General features: G+C 45.5%; 16 pseudogenes; all 16 read left to right on the top strand.

Moving 5' to 3' along the window:
- The first annotated feature begins 30 nt into the window (after positions 1 to 30).
- On the top strand, positions 31 to 149 carry LOC140109388 (5S ribosomal RNA; annotated as a pseudogene).
- Positions 150 to 219: 70 nt separating this feature from the next.
- Positions 220 to 338, top strand: LOC140109111 (5S ribosomal RNA; annotated as a pseudogene).
- A 70-nt stretch (positions 339 to 408) lies between these two features.
- Positions 409 to 527, top strand: LOC140109297 (5S ribosomal RNA; annotated as a pseudogene).
- A 70-nt stretch (positions 528 to 597) lies between these two features.
- On the top strand, positions 598 to 716 carry LOC140109360 (5S ribosomal RNA; annotated as a pseudogene).
- A 70-nt stretch (positions 717 to 786) lies between these two features.
- LOC140109328 (5S ribosomal RNA) lies at positions 787 to 905 on the top strand (annotated as a pseudogene).
- A 70-nt stretch (positions 906 to 975) lies between these two features.
- LOC140109349 (5S ribosomal RNA) lies at positions 976 to 1,094 on the top strand (annotated as a pseudogene).
- Positions 1,095 to 1,345: 251 nt separating this feature from the next.
- Positions 1,346 to 1,464, top strand: LOC140109383 (5S ribosomal RNA; annotated as a pseudogene).
- Positions 1,465 to 1,534: 70 nt separating this feature from the next.
- Positions 1,535 to 1,653, top strand: LOC140109295 (5S ribosomal RNA; annotated as a pseudogene).
- A 70-nt stretch (positions 1,654 to 1,723) lies between these two features.
- On the top strand, positions 1,724 to 1,842 carry LOC140109322 (5S ribosomal RNA; annotated as a pseudogene).
- Positions 1,843 to 1,912: 70 nt separating this feature from the next.
- LOC140109261 (5S ribosomal RNA) lies at positions 1,913 to 2,031 on the top strand (annotated as a pseudogene).
- Positions 2,032 to 2,101: 70 nt separating this feature from the next.
- LOC140109338 (5S ribosomal RNA) lies at positions 2,102 to 2,220 on the top strand (annotated as a pseudogene).
- A 70-nt stretch (positions 2,221 to 2,290) lies between these two features.
- LOC140109371 (5S ribosomal RNA) lies at positions 2,291 to 2,409 on the top strand (annotated as a pseudogene).
- Positions 2,410 to 2,479: 70 nt separating this feature from the next.
- LOC140109294 (5S ribosomal RNA) lies at positions 2,480 to 2,598 on the top strand (annotated as a pseudogene).
- A 70-nt stretch (positions 2,599 to 2,668) lies between these two features.
- On the top strand, positions 2,669 to 2,787 carry LOC140109320 (5S ribosomal RNA; annotated as a pseudogene).
- A 70-nt stretch (positions 2,788 to 2,857) lies between these two features.
- On the top strand, positions 2,858 to 2,976 carry LOC140109259 (5S ribosomal RNA; annotated as a pseudogene).
- Positions 2,977 to 3,046: 70 nt separating this feature from the next.
- Positions 3,047 to 3,165, top strand: LOC140109337 (5S ribosomal RNA; annotated as a pseudogene).
- Positions 3,166 to 13,126: the final 9,961 nt, after the last annotated feature.

Genomic DNA, 13,126 nt, shown 5'->3' with positions numbered 1-13,126 from the left:
GTAAAAGAAGGTTCAAATTGAACAGCTGCTGTCAACGGCCATTCTAAGCTGAATGTGCGTGCTCTCGTCAGATCGCAGCAGCAATGCAGCTTATGGCTTGGCAAGTACCAGCATGGGAGACTGGCTGGGAATCCCAAGTTCCGTTGACCTTTTTGAACCTGAAAATTGTGTTAGTTTCTCTATGAGATAGTAAAAGAAGGTTCAAACTGAACAGCTGCTGTCAACGGCCATTCTAAGCTGAATGTGCCTGCTCTCGTCAGACCGCAGCAGCAATGCAGCTTAAGGCTTGGCAAGTACCAGCATGGGAGACTGGCTGGGAATCCCAAGTTCCGTTGACCTTTTTGAACCTGAAAATTGTGTTAGTTTCTCTATGAGATAGTAAAAGAAGGTTCAAATTGAACAGCTGCTGTCAACGGCCATTCTAAGCTGAATGTGCCTGCTCTCGTCAGATCGCAGCAGCAATGCAGCTTAAGGCTTGGCAAGTACCAGCATGGGAGACTGGCTGGAAATCCCAAGTTCTGTTGACCTTTTTGAACCTGAAAATTGTGTTAGTTTTTCTATGAGATAGTAAAAGAAGGTTCAAATTGAACAGCTGCTGTCAATGGCCATTCTAAGCTGAATGTGCCTGCTCTCGTCAGATCGCAGCAGCAATGCAGCTTTAGGCTTGGCAAGTACCAGCATGGGAGACTGGCTGGGAATCCCAAGTTCTGTTGAACTTTTTGAACCTGAAAATTGTGTTAGTTTCTCTATGAGATAGTAAAAGAAGGTTCAAATTGAACAGCTGCTGTCAACGGCCATTCTAAGCTGAATGTGCCTGCTCTCGTCAGATCGCAGCAGCAATGCAGCTTAAAGCTTGGCAAGTACCAGCATGGGAGACTGGCTGGGAATCCCAAGTTCCGTTGACCTTTTTGAACCTGAAAATTGTGTTAGTTTCTCTATGAGATAGTAAAAGAAGGTTCAAATTGAACAGCTGCTGTCAACATCCATTCTAAGCTGAATGTGCCTGCTCTCGTCAGATCGCAGCAGCAATGCAGCTTAAGGCTTGGCAAGTACCAGCATGGGAGACTGGCTGGGAATCCCAAGTTCTGTTGACCTTTTTGAACCTGAAAATTGTGTTAGTTTCTCTATGAGATAGTAAAAGAAGGTTCAAATTGAACAGCTGCTGTCAACGGCCATTCTAAGCTGAATGTGCCTGCTCTCGTCAGATCGCAGCAGCTTAAGGCTTGGCAAGTACCAGCATGGGAGACTGGCTGGGAATCCCAAGTTCCGTTGACCTTTTTGAACCTGAAAATTGTGTTAGTTTCTCTATGAGATAGTAAAAGAAGGTTCAAACTGAACAGCTGCTGTCAACGGCCATTCTAAGCTGAATGTGCCTGCTCTCGTCAGATCGCAGCAGCAATGCAGCTTAAGGCTTGGCAAGTACCAGCATGGGAGACTGGCTGGGAATCCCAAGTTCCGTTGACCTTTTTGAACCTGAAAATTGTGTTAGTTTCTCTATGAGATAGTAAAAGAAGGTTCAAATTGAACAGCTGCTGTCAACGGCCATTCTAAGCTGAATGTGCCTGCTCTCGTCAGATCGCAGCAGCAATGCAGCTTAAGGCTTGGCAAGTACCAGCATGGGAGACTGGCTGGAAATCCCAAGTTCTGTTGACCTTTTTGAACCTGAAAATTGTGTTAGTTTTTCTATGAGATAGTAAAAGAAGGTTCAAATTGAACAGCTGCTGTCAACGGCCATTCTAAGCTGAATGTGCCTGCTCTTGTCAGATCGCAGCAGCAATGCAGCTTAAGGCTTGGCAAGTACCAGTATGGGAGACTGGCTGGGAATCCCAAGTTCTGTTGACCTTTTTGAACCTGAAAATTGTGTTAGTTTCTCTATGAGATAGTAAAAGAAGGTTCAAATTGAAAAGCTGCTGTCAACGGCCATTCTAAGCTGAATGTGCGTGCTCTCGTCAGATCGCAGCAGCAATGCAGCTTAAGGCTTGGCAAGTACCAGTATGGGAGACTGGCTGGGAATCCCAAGTTCTGTTGACCTTTTTGAACCTGAAAATTGTGTTAGTTTCTCTATGAGATAGTAAAAGAAGGTTCAAATTGAACAGCTGCTGTCAACGGCCATTCTAAGCTGAATGTGCCTGCTCTCGTCAGATCGCAGCAGCATTGCAGCTTAAGGCTTGGCAAGTACCAGCATGGGAGACTGGCTGGGAATCCCAAGTTCCGTTGACCTTTTTGAACCTGAAAATTGTGTTAGTTTCTTTATGAGATAGTAAAAGAAGGTTCAAACTGAACAGCTGCTGTCAACGGCCATTCTAAGCTGAATGTGCCTGCTCTCGTCAGATCGCAGCAGCAATGCAGCTTAAGGCTTGGCAAGTACCAGCATGGGAGACTGGCTGGGAATCCCAAGTTCCGTTGACCTTTTTGAACCTGAAAATTGTGTTAGTTTCTCTATGAGATAGTAAAAGAAGGTTCAAATTGAACAGCTGCTGTCAACGGCCATTCTAAGCTGAATGTGCCTGCTCTCGTCAGATCGCAGCAGCAATGCAGCTTAAGGCTTGGCAAGTACCAGCATGGGAGACTGGCTGGAAATCCCAAGTTCTGTTGACCTTTTTGAACCTGAAAATTGTGTTAGTTTTTCTATGAGATAGTAAAAGAAGGTTCAAATTGAACAGCTGCTGTCAACGGCCATTCTAAGCTGAATGTGCCTGCTCTTGTCAGATCGCAGCAGCAATGCAGCTTAAGGCTTGGCAAGTACCAGTATGGGAGACTGGCTGGGAATCCCAAGTTCTGTTGACCTTTTTGAACCTGAAAATTGTGTTAGTTTCTCTATGAGATAGTAAAAGAAGGTTCAAATTGAAAAGCTGCTGTCAACGGCCATTCTAAGCTGAATGTGCGTGCTCTCGTCAGATCGCAGCAGCAATGCAGCTTAAGGCTTGGCAAGTACCAGTATGGGAGACTGGCTGGGAATCCCAAGTTCTGTTGACCTTTTTGAACCTGAAAATTGTGTTAGTTTCTCTATGAGATAGTAAAAGAAGGTTCAAATTGAACAGCTGCTGTCAACGGCCATTCTAAGCTGAATGTGCCTGCTCTCGTCAGATCGCAGCAGCATTGCAGCTTAAGGCTTGGCAAGTACCAGCATGGGAGACTGGCTGGGAATCCCAAGTTCCGTTGACCTTTTTGAACCTGAAAATTGTGTTAGTTTCTCTATGAGATAGTAAAAGAAGGTTCAAACTGAACAGCTGCTGTCAACGGCCATTCTAAGCTGAATGTGCCTGCTCTCGTCAGATCGCAGCAGCAATGCAGCTTAAGGCTTGGCAAGTACCAGCACGGGAGACTGGCTGGGAATCCCAAGTTCCGTTGACCTTTTTGAACCTGAAAATTGTGTTAGTTTCTCTATGAGATAGTAAAAGAAGGTTCAAATTGAACAGCTGCTGTCAACGGTCATTCTAAGCTGAATGTGCCTGATCTCGTCAGATCGCAGCAGCAATGCAGCTTAAGGCTTGGCAAGTACCAGCATGGGAGACTGGCTGGGAATCCCAAGTTCCGTTGACCTTTTTGAACCTGAAAATTGTGTTAGTTTCTCTATGAGATAGTAAAAGAAGGTTCAAACTGATCAGCTGCTGTCAACGGCCATTCTAAGCTGAATGTGCCTGCTCTTGTCAGATCGCAGCAGCAATGCAGCTTAAGGCTTGGCAAGTACCAGCATGGGAGACTGGCTGGGAATCCCAAGTTCCGTTGATATTTTTAACCTGAAAATTGTGTTAGTTTCTCTATGAGATAGTAAAAGAAGGTTCAAACTGAACAGCTGCTGTCAACGGCCATTCTAAGCTGAATGTGCCTGCTCTCGTCAGATCGCAGCATCAATGCAGCTTAAGGCTTGGCAAGTACCAGCATGGGAGACTGGCTGGGAATCCCAAGTTCCGTTGACCTTTTTGAACCTGAAAATTGTGTTAGTTTCTCTATGAGATAGTAAAAGAAGGTTCAAATTGAACAGCTGCTGTCAACGGCCATTCTAAGCTGAATATGCCTGCTCTCGTCAGATCGCAGCAGCTTAAGGCTTGGCAAGTACCAGCATGGGAGACTGGCTGGGAATCCCAAGTTCCATTGACCTTTTTGAACCTGAAAATTGTGTTAGTTTCTCTATGAGGTAGTAAAAGAAGGTTCAAACTGAACAGCTGCTGTCAACGGCCATTCTAAGCTGAATGTGCCTGCTCTCGTCAGATCGCAGCAGCAATGCAGCTTAAGGCTTGGCAAGTACCAGCATGGGAGACTGGCTGGGAATCCCAAGTTCCGTTGACATTTTTGAACCTGAAAATTGTGTTAGTTTCTCTATGAGATAGTAAAAGAAGGTTCAAACTGAACAGCTGCTGTCAACGGCCATTCTAAGCTGAATGTGCCTGCTCTCGTCAGATCGCAGCATCAATGCAGCTTAAGGCTTGGCAAGTACCAGCATGGGAGACTGGCTGGGAATCCCAAGTTCCGTTGACCTTTTTGAACCTGAAAATTGTGATAGTTTCTCTATGAGATAGTAAAAGAAGGTTCAAATTGAACAGCTGCTGTCAACAGCCAATCTAAGCTGAATGTGCGTGCTCTCGTCACATCGCAGCAGCAATGCAGCTTAAGGCTTGGCAAGTACCAGCATGGGAGACTGGCTGGGAATCCCAAGTTCCGTTCACCTTTTTGAACCTGAAAATTGTGTTAGTTTCTCTATGAGATAGTAAAAGAAGGTTCAAACTGAACAGCTGCTGTCAACGGCCATTCTAAGCTGAATGTGCCTGCTCTCGTCAGACCGCAGCAGCAATGCAGCTTAAGGCTTGGCAAGTACCAGCATGGGAGACTGGCTGGGAATCCCAAGTTCCGTTGACCTTTTTGAACCTGAAAATTGGTTTAGTTTCTCTATGAGATAGTAAAAGAAGGTTCAAATTGAACAGCTGCTGTCAACGGCCATTCTAAGCTGAATGTGCCTGCTCTCGTCAGATCGCAGCAGCAATGCAGCTTAAGGCTTGGCAAGTACCAGCATGGGAGACTGGCTGGAAATCCCAAGTTCTGTTGACCTTTTTGAACCTGAAAATTGTGTTAGTTTTTCTATGAGATAGTAAAAGAAGGTTCAAATAGAACAGCTGCTGTCAACGGCCATTCTAAGCTGAATGTGCCTGCTCTCGTCAGATCGCAGCAGCAATGCAGCTTAAGGCTTGGCAAGTACCAGCATGGGAGACTGGCTGGGAATCCCAAGTTCTGTTGACCTTTTTGAACCTGAAAATTGTGTTAGTTTTTCTATGAGATAGTAAAAGAAGGTTCAAATAGAACAGCTGCTGTCAACGGCCATTCTAAGCTGAATGTGCCTGCTCTCGTCAGATCGCAGCAGCAATGCAGCTTAAGGCTTGGCAAGTACCAGCATGGGAGACTGGCTGGGAATCCCAAGTTCTGTTGACCTTTTTGAACCTGAAAATTGTGTTAGTTTCTCTATGAGATAGTAAAAGAAGGTTCAAATTGAACAGCTGCTGTCAACGGCCATTCTAAGCTGAATGTGCCTGCTCTCGTCAGATCGCAGCAGCAATGCAGCTTAAGGCTTGGCAAGTAACAGCATGGGAGACTGGCTGGGAATCCCAAGTTCCGTTGACCTTTTTGAACCTGAAAATTGTGTTAGTTTCTCTATGAGATAGTAAAAGAAGGTTCAAATTGAACAGCTGCTGTCAACGGCCATTCTAAGCTGAATGTGCCTGCTCTCGTCAGATCGCAGCAGCTTAAGGCTTGGCAAGTACCAGCATGGGAGACTGGCTGGGAATCCCAAGTTCCGTTGACCTTTTTGAACCTGAAAATTGTGTTAGTTTCTCTATGAGATAGTAAAAGAAGGTTCAAACTGAACAGCTGCTGTCAACGGCCATTCTAAGCTGAATGTGCCTGCTCTCGTCAGATCGCAGCAGCAATGCAGCTTAAGGCTTGGCAAGTACCAGCATGGGAGACTGGCTGGGAATCCCAAGTTCCGTTGACCTTTTTGAACCTGAAAATTGTGTTAGTTTCTCTATGAGATAGTAAAAGAAGGTTCAAATTGAACAGCTGCTGTCAACGGCCATTCTAAGCTGAATGTGCCTGCTCTCGTCAGATCGCAGCAGCAATGCAGCTTAAGGCTTGGCAAGTACCAGCATGGGAGACTGGCTGGGAATCCCAAGTTCTGTTGACCTTTTTGAACCTGAAAATTGTGTTAGTTTTTCTATGAGATAGTAAAAGAAGGTTCAAATTGAACAGCTGCTGTCAACGGCCATTCTAAGCTGAATGTGCCTGCTCTCGTCAGATCGCAGCAGCTTAAGGCTTGGCAAGTACCAGCATGGGAGACTGGCTGGGAATCCCAAGTTCCGTTGACCTTTTTGAACCTGAAAATTGTGTTAGTTTCTCTATGAGATAGTAAAAGAAGGTTCAAATTGAACAGCTGCTGTCAACGGCCATTCTAAGCTGAATGTGCCTGCTCTCGTCAGTTCGCAGCAGCAATGCAGCTTAAGGCTTGGCAAGTACCAGCATGGGAGACTGGCTGGGAATCCCAAGTTCCGATGACCTTTTTGAACCTGAAAATTGTGTTAGTTTCTCTATGAGATAGTAAAAGAAGGTTCAAATTGAACAGCTGCTGTTAACGGCCATTCTAAGCTGAATGTGCCTGCTCTCGTCAGATTGCAGCAGCAATGCAGCTTAAGGCTTGGCAAGTACCAGCATGGGAGACTGGCTGGGAATCCCAAGTTCCGTTGACCTTTTTGAACCTGAAAATTGTTAGTTTCTCTGTCAAAGATGGTAAAAGAAGGTTCAAATTGAACAGCTGCTGTCAACGGCCATTCTAAGCTGAATGTGCCTGCTCTCGTCAGATCGCAGCAGCAATGCAGCTTAAGGCTTGGCAAGTACCAGCATGGGAGACTGGCTGGAAATCCCAAGTTCTGTTGACCTTTTTGAACCTGAAAATTGTGTTAGTTTCTCTATGAGATAGTAAAAGAAGGTTCAAATTGAAAAAGCTGCTGTCAACGGCCATTCTAAGCTGAATGTGCCTGCTCTCGTCAGATCGCAGCAGCAATGCAGCTTAAGGCTTGGCAAGTACCAGCATGGGAGACTGGCTGGGAATCCCAAGTTCCGTTGACCTTTTTGAACCTGAAAATTGTGTTAGTTTCTCTATGAGATAGTAAAAGAAGGTTCAAATTGAACAGCTGCTGTCAACATCCATTCTAAGCTGAATGTGCCTGCTCTCGTCAGATCGCAGCAGCAATGCAGCTTAAGGCTTGGCAAGTACCAGCATGGGAGACTGGCTGCGAATCCCAAGTTCTGTTGACCTTTTTGAACCTGAAAATTGTGTTAGTTTCTCTATGAGATAGTAAAAGAAGGTTCAAATTGAACAGCTGCTGTCAACGGCCATTCTAAGCTGAATGTGCCTGCTCTCGTCAGATCGCAGCAGCTTAAGGCTTGGCAAGTACCAGCATGGGAGACTGGCTGGGAATCCCAAGTTCCGTTGACCTTTTTGAACCTGAAAATTGTGTTAGTTTCTCTATGAGATAGTAAAAGAAGGTTCAAACTGAACAGCTGCTGTCAACGGCCATTCTAAGCTGAATGTGCCTGCTCTCGTCAGATCGCAGCAGCAATGCAGCTTAAGGCTTGGCAAGTACCAGCATGGGAGACTGGCTGGGAATCCCAAGTTCCGTTGACCTTTTTGAACCTGAAAATTGTGTTAGTTTCTCTATGAGATAGTAAAAGAAGGTTCAAATTGAACAGCTGCTGTCAACGGCCATTCTAAGCTGAATGTGCCTGCTCTCGTCAGATCGCAGCAGCAATGCAGCTTAAGGCTTGGCAAGTACCAGCATGGGAGACTGGCTGGAAATCCCAAGTTCTGTTGACCTTTTTGAACCTGAAAATTGTGTTAGTTTTTCTATGAGATAGTAAAAGAAGGTTCAAATTGAACAGCTGCTGTCAACGGCCATTCTAAGCTGAATGTGCCTGCTCTCGTCAGATCGCAGCAGCAATGCAGCTTAAGGCTTGGCAAGTACCAGTATGGGAGACTGGCTGGGAACCCCAAGTTCTGTTGACCTTTTTGAACCTGAAAATTGTGTTAGTTTCTCTATGAGATAGTAAAAGAAGGTTCAAATTGAAAAGCTGCTGTCAACGGCCATTCTAAGCTCAATGTGCGTGCTCTCGTCAGATCGCAGCAGCAATGCAGCTTAAGGCTTGGCAAGTACCAGTATGGGAGACTGGCTGGGAATCCCAAGTTCTGTTGACCTTTTTGAACCTGAAAATTGTGTTAGTTTCTCTATGAGATAGTAAAAGAAGGTTCAAATTGAACAGCTGCTGTCAACGGCCATTCTAAGCTGAATGTGCGTGCTCTCGTCAGATCGCAGCAGCATTGCAGCTTAAGGCTTGGCAAGTACCAGCATGGGAGACTGGCTGGGAATCCCAAGTTCCGTTGACCTTTTTGAACCTGAAAATTGTGTTAGTTTCTCTATGAGATAGTAAAAGAAGGTTCAAATTGAACAGCTGCTGTCAACGGCCATTCTAAGCTGAATGTGCCTGCTCTCGTCAGATCGCAGCAGCAATGCAGCTTAAGGCTTGGCAAGTACCAGCATGGGAGACTGGCTGGGAATCCCAAGTTCCGTTGACCTTTTTGAACCTGAAAATTGTGTTAGTTTCTCTATGAGATAGTAAAAGAAGGTTCAAATTGAACAGCTGCTGTCAACGGCCATTCTAAGCTGAATGTGCCTGATCTCGTCAGATCGCAGCAGCAATGCAGCTTAAGGCTTGGCAAGTACCAGCATTGGGAGACTGGCTGGGAATCCCAAGTTCCGTTGACCTTTTTGAACCTGAAAATTGTGTTAGTTTCTCTATGAGATAGTAAAAGAAGGTTCAAACTGATCAGCTGCTGTCAACGGCCATTCTAAGCTGAATGTGCCTGCTCTTGTCAGCTCGCAGCAGCAATGCAGCTTAAGGCTTGGCAAGTACCAGCATGGGAGACTGGCTGGGAATCCCAAGTTCCGTTGATATTTTTAACCTGAAAATTGTGTTAGTTTCTCTATGAGATAGTAAAAGAAGGTTCAAACTGAACAGCTGCTGTCAACGGCCATTCTAAGCTGAATGTGCCTGCTCTCGTCAGATCGCAGCATCAATGCAGCTTAAGGCTTGGCAAGTACCAGCATGGGAGACTGGCTGGGAATCCCAAGTTCCGTTGACCTTTTTGAACCTGAAAATTGTGTTAGTTTCTCTATGAGATAGTAAAAGAAGGTTCAAATTGAACAGCTGCTGTCAACGGCCATTCTAAGCTGAATATGCCTGCTCTCGTCAGATCGCAGCAGCTTAAGGCTTGGCAAGTACCAGCATGGGAGACTGGCTGGGAATCCCAAGTTCCGTTGACCTTTTTGAACCTGAAAATTGTGTTAGTTTCTCTATGAGATAGTAAAAGAAGGTTCAAACTGAACAGCTGCTGTCAACGGCCATTCTAAGCTGAATGTGCCTGCTCTCGTCAGATCGCAGCAGCAATGCAGCTTAAGGCTTGGCAAGTACCAGCATGGGAGACTGGCTGGGAATCCCAAGTTCCGTTGACATTTTTGAACCTGAAAATTGTGTTAGTTTCTCTATGAGATAGTAAAAGAAGGTTCAAACTGAACAGCTGCTGTCAACGGCCATTCTAAGCTGAATGTGCCTGCTCTCGTCAGATCGCAGCATCAATGCAGCTTAAGGCTTGGCAAGTACCAGCATGGGAGACTGGCTGGGAATCCCATGTTCCGTTGACCTTTTTGAACCTGAAAATTGTTAGTTTCTCTGTCAAAGATGGTAAAAGAAGTTTCAAATTGAACAGCTGCTGTCAACGGCCATTCTAAGCTGAATGTGCCTGCTCTCTTCAGATCGCAGCAGCTTAAGGCTTGGCAAGTACCAGCATGGGAGACTGGCTGGGAATCCCAAGTTCCGTTGACCTTTTTGAACCTGAAAATTGTGTTAGTTTCTCTATGAGATAGTAAAAGAAGGTTCAAATTGAACAGCTGCTGTCAACAGTCAATCTAAGCTGAATGTGCCTGCTCTCGTCACATCGCAGCAGCAATGCAGCTTAAGGCTTGGCAAGTACCAGCATGGGAGACTGGCTGGGAATCCAAAGTTCCGTTCACCTTTTTGAACCTGAAAATTGTGTTAGTTTCTCTATGAGATAGTAAAAGAAGGTTCAAACTGAACAGCTGCTGTCAACGGCCATTCTAAGCTGAATGTGCCTGCTCTCGTCAGACCGCAGCAGCAATGCAGCTTAAGGCTTGGCAAGTACCAGCATGGGAGACTGGCTGGGAATCCCAAGTTCCGTTGACCTTTTTGAACCTGAAAATTGTGTTAGTTTCTCTATGAGATAGTAAAAGAAGGTTCAAATTGAACAGCTGCTGTCAACGGCCATTCTAAGCTGAATGTGCCTGCTCTCGTCAGATCGCAGCAGCAATGCAGCTTAAGGCTTGGCAAGTACCAGCATGGGAGACTGGCTGGAAATCCCAAGTTCTGTTGACCTTTTTGAACCTGAAAATTGTGTTAGTTTTTCTATGAGATAGTAAAAGAAGGTTCAAATTGAACAGCTGCTGTCAACGGCCATTCTAAGCTGAATGTGCCTGCTCTCGTCAGATCGCAGCAGCAATGCAGCTTAAGGCTTGGCAAGTACCAGCATGGGAGACTGGCTGGAAATCCCAAGTTCTGTTGACCTTTTTGAACCTGAAAATTGTGTTAGTTTCTCTATGAGATAGTAAAAGAAGGTTCAAATTGAACAGCTGCTGTCAACGGCCATTCTAAGCTGAATGTGCCTGCTCTCGTCAGATCGCAGCAGCAATGCAGCTTAAGGCTTGGCAAGTACCAGCATGGGAGACTGGCTGGGAATCCCAAGTTCCGTTGACCTTTTTGAACCTGAAAATTGTGTTAGTTTCTCTATGAGATAGTAAAAGAAGGTTCAAATTGAACAGCTGCTGTCAACATCCATTCTAAGCTGAATGTGCCTGCTCTCGTCAGATCGCAGCAGCAATGCAGCTTAAGGTTTGGCAAGTACCAGCATGGGAGACTGGCTGCGAATCCCAAGTTCTGTTGACCTTTTTGAACCTGAAAATTGTGTTAGTTTCTCTATGAGATAGTAAAAGAAGGTTCAAATTGAACAGCTGCTGTCAACGGCCATTCTAAGCTGAATGTGCCTGCTCTCGTCAGATCGCAGCAGCAATGCAGCTTAAGGCTTGGCAAGTACCAGCATGGGAGACTGGCTGGAAATCCCAAGTTCTGTTGACCTTTTTGAACCTGAAAATTGTGTTAGTTTTTCTATGAGATAGTAAAAGAAGGTTCAAATTGAACAGCTGCTGTCAACGGCCATTCTAAGCTGAATGTGCCTGCTCTCGTCAGATCGCAGCAGCAATGCAGCTTAAGGCTTGGCAAGTACCAGTATGGGAGACTGGCTGGGAATCCCAAGTTCTGTTGACCTTTTTGAACCTGAAAATTGTGTTAGTTTCTCTATGAGATAGTAAAATAAGGTTCAAATTGAAAAGCTGCTGTCAACGGCCATTCTAAGCTCAATGTGCGTGCTCTCGTCAGATCGCAGCAGCAATGCAGCTTAAGGCTTGGCAAGTACCAGTATGGGAGACTGGCTGGGAATCCCAAGTTCTGTTGACCTTTTTGAACCTGAAAATTGTGTTAGTTTCTCTATGAGATAGTAAAAGAAGGTTCAAATTGAACAGCTGCTGTCAACGGCCATTCTAAGCTGAATGTGCGTGCTCTCGTCAGATCGCAGCAGCATTGCAGCTTAAGGCTTGGCAAGTACCAGCATGGGAGACTGGCTGGGAATCCCAAGTTCCGTTGACCTTTTTGAACCTGAAAATTGTGTTAGTTTCTCTATGAGATAGTAAAAGAAGGTTCAAATTGAACAGCTGCTGTCAACGGCCATTCTAAGCTGAATGTGCCTGCTCTCGTCAGATCGCAGCAGCAATGCAGCTTAAGGCTTGGCAAGTACCAGCATGGGAGACTGGCTGGGAATCCCAAGTTCCGTTGACCTTTTTGAACCTGAAAATTGTGTTAGTTTCTCTATGAGATAGTAAAAGAAGGTTCAAATTGAACAGCTGCTGTCAACGGCCATTCTAAGCTGAATGTGCCTGATCTCGTCAGATCGCAGCAGCAATGCAGCTTAAGGCTTGGCAAGTACCAGCATTGGGAGACTGGCTGGGAATCCCAAGTTCCGTTGACCTTTTTGAACCTGAAAATTGTGTTAGTTTCTCTATGAGATAGTAAAAGAAGGTTCAAACTGATCAGCTGCTGTCAACGGCCATTCTAAGCTGAACGTGCCTGCTCTTGTCAGCTCGCAGCAGCAATGCAGCTTAAGGCTTGGCAAGTACCAGCATGGGAGACTGGCTGGGAATCCCAAGTTCCGTTGATATTTTTAACCTGAAAATTGTGTTAGTTTCTCTATGAGATAGTAAAAGAAGGTTCAAACTGAACAGCTGCTGTCAACGGCCATTCTAAGCTGAATGTGCCTGCTCTCGTCAGATCGCAGCATCAATGCAGCTTAAGGCTTGGCAAGTACCAGCATGGGAGACTGGCTGGGAATCCCAAGTTCCGTTGACCTTTTGAACCTGAAAATTGTGTTAGTTTCTCTATGAGATAGTAAAAGAAGGTTCAAATTGAACAGCTGCTGTCAACGGCCATCCTAAGCTGAATATGCCTGCTCTCGTCAGATCGCAGCAGCTTAAGGCTTGGCAAGTACCAGCATGGGAGACTGGCTGGGAATCCCAAGTTCCGTTGACCTTTTTGAACCTGAAAATTGTGTTAGTTTCTCTATGAGATAGTAAAAGAAGGTTCAAACTGAACAGCTGCTGTCAACGGCCATTCTAAGCTGAATGTGCCTGCTCTCGTCAGATCGCAGCAGCAATGCAGCTTAAGGCTTGGCAAGTACCAGCATGGGAGACTGGCTGGGAATCCCAAGTTCCGTTGACATTTTTGAACCTGAAAATTGTGTTAGTTTCTCTATGAGATAGTAAAAGAAGGTTCAAACTGAACAGCTGCTGTCAACGGACATTCTAAGCTGAATGTGCCTGCTCTCGTCAGATCGCAGCATCAATGCAGCTTAAGGCTTGGCAAGTACCAGCATGGGAGACTGGCTGGGAATCCCAAGTTCCGTTGACCT

The sequence above is a fragment of the Engystomops pustulosus genome, unplaced genomic scaffold, assembly GCF_040894005.1.
Source record: "Engystomops pustulosus unplaced genomic scaffold, aEngPut4.maternal MAT_SCAFFOLD_200, whole genome shotgun sequence".
Lineage (NCBI taxonomy): Eukaryota > Metazoa > Chordata > Amphibia > Anura > Leptodactylidae > Engystomops > Engystomops pustulosus.
This window is presented reverse-complemented; position numbering and strand designations above follow the sequence as displayed.